The sequence below is a fragment of the Grampus griseus genome (assembly GCF_964374135.1).
Source record: "Grampus griseus genome assembly, chromosome: X".
In the NCBI taxonomy this organism is placed as follows: Eukaryota; Metazoa; Chordata; class Mammalia; order Artiodactyla; family Delphinidae; genus Grampus; species Grampus griseus.
Window position 1 is genome coordinate 115,371,617 of NC_138999.1, and position 10,050 is coordinate 115,381,666.

Consider the following 10,050-nt stretch of genomic DNA (forward strand, 5'->3'; position numbering starts at 1 on the left):
ATTAAAAAGTTCCAGGTGCTATGGAAGACCAGGGGAGCTTCTTTGACCTCTGCATGCTGAGGAACCCCTCAGGCAGGATGTGACACGTTGCAGCTTGGGGCCCTTTAGACTGGATGACATGAACTGACTTCCTGACACCTGCAGCCCAAGGTTTTCATAAAATCCCAGGGAAAGACCCGTTCCCACCCACCCAGTGGGCACATCTTCAGTCAGAACAGACCACAGAGGTCTTGCTCTCTTTTTCTCTAGAAGATTTTAAGGTCTGCAATGCAAACATTTCTTAGGCAGCTGAAAAGTCATCTCACAATTCTCTGGGACTGGGGTTCCTGAAACCAATTTTCAACTAAATATGCTAATTGGTACGATGTTTAATACATGATCAGACTGAGAGAGGAAATGTAATTCCAGTTTATTGAAAATTTCACACAAACAGTGGGTAGAGTATTGCAGACAATGCCGAAAAGATTCTGACTCCTCAGAGCCAGGTCTCACCTCTACACCCACTAAATTGCTTTCTACAACCACCCATGACTTTCTGCATTAGGGTTTTTTTCCTCACCCTTGGCGCATGCTGGACATGACCCAAAGCCAGCCGGAAGTGCGAGAGATTTATTACCCCTGGAAGTAGCTTTATTAAATAATAGTTGGGGTTTTGGTGGCTACATACGCCAGCTTCCTTGTCCCATACTTGAGATGGATTTGAGGTGCATTCTACACAGTCTCCCATAGTCCCCCCTCTCTGAATAAGCTCCAGTTACCCACAGCTCTCACCTCCTAGATCATCCCCCTTAACTGGTTGCCTTCCTTCTAAGGCTCATTTCCCCACACCCATACCACTGCTCCCTGGGATTCCCTCTCAAGTAAGCTATTTATATTCACGGGTCTGTCTCAGCGTCTGCTTCCTGGAAACACACACACAAAGACACCTCATGTATTAAAAATGCATTTAACTCACCCTGACACTCGAATGTTTGGCTGGAAGTAGAATTCTAGGCTCCAAGTTATTTTCCACCAATATTTGAAAGATACACTCTATACCATTATTTTACTCTTGGGCGTTCCTGCTTGCCTCATTATCTCCCTTTTACTTTTTCTCTATTGATGAAGTATAGCAGGAATATGAAAATGTATGGAATGTATGGGAAACAGTATAAGGAATGTCTGTATATTCACCTCCCAGCTAAGGAAATAAAACTTCAAACACAGTGACTACATTTGTCCCTCATGTAAACACTATCCTGAATTTGGGCTTTGCCATTCTCATGTCTGTGGAAGCCTTATGGAGAACAAGCAGGAGTCAAAACCCAATAATTTTGAAGCTCCCAGGTTGGTGGGCACGTGGAGATGCAGGGAGAGTGGTGCGCCTGGCGAGGGCGTGGAAGCTCTGTGTCCTTTCCTCATACCTGGCATTATGCATCTCTTCCATCTGGCTGTTCCTGCGCTATATCCTTTTACAATAAACCGGTCATCTAGCACTGGAAAACCTCCTATGTTTGGTGGTTATGAAGCAGAGAGACACTGGAAAGAAATTACTTATAATTTACCAAACAAGGGAATTTTAACAGCAGTGATAAAAAGGTACAATATTGGGGATTTGATTATTCACCCCTTAAGCTTATTGTTGTCTCTTAGATGCATATATGGCAGAGTTTATAAATCCAGACTAGATTGCTCTCTCTATATCACGTGGATAGGAGATAAACTCTTTTTTTTTAACATCTTTATTGGGGTATAATTGCTTTACAATGGTGTGTTAGTTTCTGCTTTATAACAAAGTGAATCAGTTATACGTATACATATGTTCCCATATCTCTTCCCTCTTGCGTCTCCCTCCCCCCACCCTCACTATCCCACCCCTCCAGGCTGTCACAAAGCACCAAGCCGATATCCCTGTGCCATGCGGCTGCTTCCCACTAGCTATCTACCTTACGTTTGTTAGTGTATATATGTCCATGCCTCTCTCTCGCTTTGTCACCGTTTACCCTTCCCCCTCCCCATAGCCTTAAGTCCGTTCTCCAGTAGGTCTGTGTCTTTATTCTTGTCTTACCCCTAGGTTCTTCATGACATTTTTTCCCTTAAATTCCATATATATGTGTTAGCATACGGTATTTGTCTTTCTCTTTCTGACTTACTTCACTCTGTATGACAGACTCTAGGTCTATCCACCTGATTACAAATAGCTCAATTTCATTTCTTTTTATGGCTGAGTAATATTCCATTGTATATATGTGCCACATCTTCTTTATCCATTCATCCGACGATGGGCATTTAGGTTGTTTCCATCTCCGGGCTATTGTAAATAGAGCTGCAATGAACATTTTGGTACATGACACTTTTTTAATTTTGGTTTTCTCAGGGTATATGCCCAGTAGTGGGATTGCTGGGCCATATGGTAGTTCTGTTTGTAGTTTATTAAGGAACCTCCACACTGTTCTCCATAGTGGCTGAACCAATTCACATTCCCACCACCAGTGCAAGAGTGTTCCCTTTTCTCCACACCCTCTCAAGCATTTATTGTTTCTAGATTTTTTGATGATGGCCATTCTGACTGGTGTGACGTGATATCTCATTGTAGTTTTGATTTGCATTTCTGTAATGATTAATGATGTTGAGCATTCTTTCACGTGTTTGTTGGCAGTCTGTATATCTTCTTTGGAGAAATGTCTATTTAGGTCTTCTGCCCATTTTTGGATTGGGCTGTTTGTTTTTTTGTTATTGAGCTGCATGAGCTGCATGTATATTTTGGAGATTAATCCTTTCTCAGTTGCTTCATTTGCTACTTTACCAAATTCATTGATTAGCTCTAGTAGTTTCCTGGTAGCATCTTTAGGATTCTCTATGTATAGTATCATGTCATCTGCAAACAGTGACAGCTTTACTTCTTCTTTTCCGATTTGGATTCCTTTTATTTCCTTTTCTTCTCTGATTGCTGTGGCTAAAACTTCCAAAACTATGTTGAATAAGAGTGGTGAGAGTGGGCAAACTTGTCTTGTTCCTGATCTTAGTGGAAATGCTTTCAGTTTTTCACCATTGAGGATGATGTTGGCTGTGGGCTTGTCATATATGGCCTTTATTATGTTGAGGAAAGTTCCCTCTATGCCTACTTTCTGCAGGGTTTTTATCATAAATGGGTGTTGAATTTTGTCAAAAGCTGTCTCTGCATCTATTTAGATGATCAAATGGTTTTTCTCCTTCAATTTGTTAATATGGTTTATCACATTGATAGATTTGCGTATATTGAAGAATCCTTGCATTCCTGGAATAAACCCCACTTGATCATGGTGTATGATCCTTTTAATGTGCTGTTGGATTCTGTTTGCTAGTATTTTGTTGAGGATTTTTGCATCTATGTTCATCAGTGATATTGGCCTGTAGTTTTCTTTCTTTGTGACATCCTTGTCTGGTTTTGGTATCACGGTGATGGTGGCCTCGTAGAAGGAATTTGTGAGTGTTCCTCCCTCTGCTATATTTTGGAAGAGTTTGAGAAGGATAGGTGTTAGCTCTTCTCTAAATGTTTGATAGAATTCGCCTGTGAAGCCATCTGGTCCTGGGCTTTTGTTTGTTGGAAGATTTTTAATCACAGTTTCAATTTCAGTGCTTGTGATTGGTCTGTTCATATTTTCTATTTCTTCCTGATTCAGTCTTGGCAGGTTGTGCATTTCTAAGAATTTGTCTATTTCTTCCAGACTGTCCATTTTATTGGCATAGAGTTGCTTGTAGTAATCTCTCATGATCTTTTTTATTTCTGCAGTGTCAGTTGTTACTTCTCCTTTTTCATTTCTAATTCTAATTCTATTGATTTGAGTCTTCTCCCTTTTTTTCTTGATGAGTCTGGCTAATGGTTTATCAATTTTGTTTATCTTCTCAAAGAACCAGCTTTTAGTTTTATTGATCTTTGCTATTGTTTCCTTCATTTCTTTTTCATTTATTTCTGATCTGATTTTTATGATCTCTTTCCTTCTGCTACCTTTGGGGTTTTTTTGTTCTTCTTTCTCTACTTGCTTGAGGTTCAAGGTTAGGTTGTTTATTCAAGATGTTTCCTGCTTCTTAAGGTGGGCTTGTATTGCTATAAACTTCCCTCTTAGAACTGCTTTTGCTGCATCCCATAGATTTTGGGTTGCCGTGTCTCCATTGTCATTTGCTTCTAGATATTTTTTTATTTCCTCTTTGATTTCTTCAGTGATCACTTCGTTATTAAGTAGAGTATTGTTTAGCCTCCATGTGTTTGTATTTTTTACAGATCTTTCCCTGTAATTGATATCTAGTCTCATGGCCTTGTGGTCGGAAAAGATACTTGATACAATTTCAATTTTCTTAAATTTACCAAGGCTTGATTTGTGACCCAAGATATGATCTATCCTGGAGAATGTTCCATGAGCACTTGAGAAAAATGTGTATTCTGTTGTTTTTGGATGGAGTGTCCTATAAATATCAATTAAGTCCATCTTGTTTAATGTATCATTTAAAGCTTGGGTTTCCTTATTTATTTTCATTTTGGATGATCTGTCCATTGGTGAAAGTGGGGTGTTGAAGTCCCCTACTATGAATGTGTTACTGTTGATTTCCCCTTTTATGGCTGTTAGTTTTTGCCTTATGTATTGAGGTGCTCCTATGTTGGGTGCATAAATATTTACAATTGTTATATCTTCTTCTTGGATTGATCCCTTGATCATTATATAGTGTCCTTCTTTGTCTCTTCTAATAGTCTTTATTTTAAAGTCTATTTTGTCTGATATGAGAATTGCTACTCCAGCTTTCTTTTGGTTTCCATTTGCATGGAATATCTTTTTCCATCCCCTCACTTTCAGTCTGTATGTGTCTCTAGGTCTGAAGTGGGTCTCTTGTAGACAGCATATATATGGGTCTTGTTTTTGTATCCATTCAGCCAATCTGTGTCTTTTGGTGGGAGCATTTAGTCCATTTACATTTAAGGTAATTATCGATATGTATGTTCCTATTCCCATTTTCTAAATTGTTTTGGGTTCGTTATTGTAGGTCTTTTCCTTCTCTTGTGTTTCTTGCCTAGAGAAGTTCCTTTAGCATTTGTTGTAAAGCTGGTTTGGTGGTGCTGAACTCTCTCAGCTTTTGCTTGTCTGTAAAGGTTTTAATTTCTCCATCAAATCTGAATGAGATCCTTGCTGGGTAGAGTAATGTTGGTTGCAGGTTTTTCTCCTTCATCACTTTCAGTATATCCTGCCACTCCCTTCTGGCTTGGAGAGTTTCTGCTGAGAGATCAGCTGTTAACCTTATGGGGATTCCCTTGTGTGTTGTTTGTTGTTTTTCCCTTGCTGCTTTTAATATGCTTTCTTTGTGTTTAATTTTGGACAGTTTGACTAATATATGTCTTGGTGTATTTCTCCTTGGATTTATCCTGTATGGGACTCTCTGTGCTTCCTGGACTTGATTAACTATTTCCTTTCCCATATTAAGGAAGTTTTCAACTATAATCTCTTCAAATATTTTCTCAGTCCCTTTCTTTTTCTCTTCTTCTTCTGGAACCCCTATAATTCGAATGTTGGTGCATTTAATGTTGTCCCAGAGGTCTCTGAGACTGTCCTCAGTTCTTTTAATTCTTTTTCTTTATTCTGCTCTGCAGTAGTTATTTCCACTATTTTATCTTCCAGGTCACTTATCCATTCTTCTGCCTCAGTTATTCTACTATTGATCCCATCTAGAGTATTTTTAATTTCATTTATTGTGTTGTTCATCGTTACTTGTTTCATCTTTATTTCTTCTAAGTCCTTGTTAAATGTTTCTTGCATTTTGTCCATTCTATTTCCAAGGTTTTGGATCATCTTTACTATCATTATTCTGAATTCTTTTTCAGGTAGACTGCCTATTTCCTCTTCATTTGTTAGGTCTGGTGCATTTTTATCTTGCTCCTTCATCTGCTGTGTGTTTTTCTATCTTCTCATTTTGCTTATCTTACTGTGTTTGGGGTCTCCTTTTTGCAGGCTGCAGGTTCGTAGTTCCCGTTGTTTTTGATGTCTGTCTCCAGCGGCTAAGGTTGGTTCAGTGGGTTGTGTAGGCTTCCTGGTGGAGGGGACTAGTGCCTGTGTTGTGGTGGATGAGGCTAGATCTTGTCTCTCTAGTAGGCAGGTCCACGTCTGGTGGTGTGTTTTGGGGTGTCTGTGGACTTATTATGATTTTAGGTAGCCTCTCTGCTAATGGGTGGGGTTGTGTTCCTGTTTTGCTAGTTGTTTGGCATAAGTTGTCCAGTACTGTAGCTTGCTGGTCGTTGAGTGAAGCTGGGTGTTGGTGTTGAGATGGAGATCTCTGGGAGATTTTTGCCGTTTGATATTATGTGGAGCTGGGAGGTCTCTTGTTGACCAGTGTCCTGAAATTGGCTCTCCCACCTCAGAGGCAGAGCCCTGACTCCTGGCTGGAGCAGCAAGAGCCTTTCATCCACATGGCTCAGAATAAAAGGGAGAGAAAGTAGAGAGAATTAGTAGAAGTAGGAAGAAAGAAAGAAAGAAAGAAGAAAAGAAGGAAAGAAGGCAAGAAGGAAAGAAAGGAGGGAGGGAGGGAGGGAGGGAGGAAGGAAGGAAGGAAGGAAGGAGGGAAGGAAGGAAAAAAGACAGAAAGAAAGAAGATACAGTAAAATAAAATAAAGTATAATAAAGTTATTGAATTAAAAAATAATTATTTGGAAAAAAAAAGGGACGGATAGAACCTTAGGACAAATGGTGGAAGCAAAGCTATACAGACAAAATCTTACACAGAAGCATACACATACACCCTCACAAAAAGAGGTAAAGGGGAAAAACTCATAAATATTGCTCTCAAAGTCCACCTCCTCAATTTGGGATGTTTCGTTGTCTAAAGGAGGGAAGGAAGGAAGGAAGGAACGAACGAACGAAAGAAAGAAAGAAAGAAAGAAAAGTATAATAGAGTTATTAAAATTAAATATTAAGAAAAAAAAATTTTTTTAAATGGACGGATAGAACCCTAGGACAAATGGTGGAAGCAAAGCTATACAGACAAGATCTCACACAGAAGCATACACATACACATTCACAAAAAGAGGAAAAGGGGAAAAAATCATAGATCTTGCTCTCGAAGTCCACCTCCTCAATTTGGGATGATTCGTTGTCTATTCATTTATTCCACAGATGCAGGTACATCAAGTTGATTGTGGAGCTTTAATCCGCTGCTCCTGAGGCTGCTGGGAGAGATTTCCCTTTCTCTTCTTTGTTCTCACAGCTCCCAGGGGCTCAGCTTTGGATTTGGCCCCGCCTCTGCGTGTAGGTCGCTGGAGGGCGTCTGCTTTTTGCTCAGACAGGACGGGGTTAAAGGAGCCGCTGATTCGGGCACTCTGGCGCACTCAGGCCAGGGAGCGGGGGGTGGGATGGAGGGGCACGGCGTGCGGGGCAGGTCTGCGGCGGCAGAGGCCGGCGTGACATTGCACCAGCGTGAGGCGCGTGGTGCATTCTCCTTGGGCCGTTGTCCCTGGATCCCGGGACCCTGGTAGTGGCGGGCTGCACAGGCTTCCCGGAAGGGAGGTGAGGATAGTGACCTGTGCTCGCACACAGGCCCCTTGGTGGCGGCAGCAGCAGCCTTACCGTCTACCGCCCGTCTCTGGGGTCGTGCTTTTAGCCGCGGCTCACGCCCATCTCTGGAGTTCCTTTAAGCAGCGCTCTTAAACCCCTCTCCTCGCGCACCAGGAAACAAAGAGGTACGAAAAAGTCTCTTGTCTCTTCGGCAGGTGCAGACTCCTTCCCGGCCAGCCGAGGCGCACTAACCCCTTCAGGCTGTGTTCGAGCCGCCAAACCCAGTCCTCTCCCTGCGCTCGACCGAAGCCCGAGCCTCAGGTCGCAGCCCCGCCCGCCCCGGCAGGTGAGCAGACAAGCCTCTCGGGCTGGTGAGTGCCGGTCGGCACCGATCCTCTGTGCGGGAATCTCCCCGCTTTGCTCTCCGCACCCCTGTTGCTGCGCTCTCCTCCGCGGCTCCGAAGCTCCGCGCCTCCGCCTCCTGCATTCTCCGCCCGCGACGGGGCTTCTAGTGTGTGGAAACTTTCCCTCCTTCACAGCTCCCTCCCACTGGTGCAGGTGCCGGCCCTATTCTTTTGTCTCTGTTTTTTCTTTGGCCCTACCCAGGTAGGTGGGGAGTTTCTTGCCTTTTGGGAGGTCTGAGGTCTTCTGCCACCATTCAGTAGGTGTTCTGTAGGAGTTGTTCCACGTGTAGATGTATTTCTGGTGTATCTGTGGGGAGGAAGGTGATCTCCGCGTCTTACTCTTCCGCCATCTTCCCAGCACCCAGAGATAAACTCTTGATGTGTACAACTGTGTTAATTGCTGATTGGGTGATTGACATACCTGGAGTGGTTTTGTACTGTTGTTGTTTAAAAGAAATCTCAAATAAGAAAAAGATTGCTAATGCACTATGCATATCGCTGTGCCCAGGCCTCATTCTAATCAACTATGGACATTTTCAGTATAATTCTGTGAGTCTTGGCTTTGCTTTGTGTGGTATTCTTGGAGTATCTTGTGACTAGAATGTGCTAGGGTCACTGTCATTTTGCTTAGCTATAAAATATAAACAGTTGAAATTTTTACCACCCCTTACCTTTTTTTTTTAACATCTTTATTGGGGTATAATTGCTTTACAATGGTGTGTTAGTTTCTGCTTTATAACAAAGTGAATCAGTTATACATATACATATGTTCCCATATCTCTTCTCTCTTGCGTCTTTTTTTAACCTGGAAAGTGTTTTTTAAAAAGGCCTCAAAGGAAAGGGATTTGGTTTGTTAATTAAGCTAGCTTGTACTGTTGTGGCTTCCTTCATTCTCTGCTGGCTGTCATCCTTTACAGAAAGGGAACAAACGCTGCAAGTTCTGAGAAGACTCTTTCCAGGTGATCGTGGATTACTTGAGGATAAATGAGCCAATATCTGGTGCGGCTTCAGTGTCCTTCTGAACATCAAGGATATTCTGCCACATCACATCCACATAATAATCAGCTTTTGTTTTACATTTTTCAGCCTGCTTCCTGTATGTAAAATGAACACTTCAGCCCTCTCCCAAAGGATTCAAATTTACTCTAGTTAGCTGTGCACTATCATTCTTTTAATTTTCTTTTCAAGTACATGGAAAGTCCATTCTCTTGGTATCATTACCAGTCTGCCTGGTGTTAAGTGAGCTTCCTTTCATGTCTTCTTGGTTTTTACTTGTGTCAACATTTTCAAAGCTACCTCTTCTATTGAAGGATGAACTCCTGATACCCACAGTTGTGACAATAATGGCATTTTTAATAGCTTGTGCAACTTCCTTTTCAATATTTGAAAAGACTTCTGAAGAAGAACTGCAGTTGAAATCCTTTTCCATTTCTGTTAGGAAATATCTTCCATGTTTTACATTTCTTCCCAGAATTATGCAACGTTTGTTTCTTATCTCAGCAATCACTATGGTCCTTGTGACACTGATGACTGTCACACTGGATCCTCCTCAGACATTACCGTACTTCTTCTCTGTATTGGTGTGTTTGTCTCCTGATTGAACTTCCTATTCTTCTTGGTATACTTTAACATTACAGTCATGTGGGATTCCAAAAATGGAAGAAATCAGAAGAAAATCAACTAGCTATATCCCCAAACAGATGTGAAAATGTTAACAGTACTAAAAGGTTTGGTGAACTTTTTACTATGAAAGAATGAAATTATCATTTTGAGAATCATGGAATTATTGGAAAGGAAATGGTGAAAAGTCATTGTTGTCTACACAAAATAAATATATATGGAGACCAAAGCCCAATGGAGGCTTTTATTTTGTAACTATTGAGTGGCCAAGACCTATTGTCCTTTTACAAAGCAGAGATTAATCTTGTTCTGTTTCCAAGAATGCTGACATATATGAACGCAATTAAATGAATTTTCCTGAATCTAAATCTAAGTGGTTTCAATGTTCATTGCAGCTCTATTTACAATAGCCAGGACATGGAAGCAACCTAAGTGTCCATCGACAGATGAATAAAGAAGATGTGGCACGTAAATACAATGGAATATTACTCAGCCATAAAAAGAAATGAAATTCAGTTATTTGTAGTGAGGTGGAT

General features: G+C 41.3%; 1 pseudogene across 1 annotated transcript; it reads left to right on the plus strand.

Moving 5' to 3' along the window:
• Positions 1-1,411: 1,411 nt before the first annotated feature.
• LOC309817628 (dolichyl pyrophosphate Man9GlcNAc2 alpha-1,3-glucosyltransferase-like) lies at positions 1,412-9,578 on the plus strand (annotated as a pseudogene). Its single transcript has 3 exons — positions 1,412-1,686; positions 8,253-8,591; positions 8,708-9,578. The product of its transcript is annotated as a dolichyl pyrophosphate Man9GlcNAc2 alpha-1,3-glucosyltransferase-like (transcript).
• The last annotated feature ends 472 nt before the right edge of the window (positions 9,579-10,050 follow it).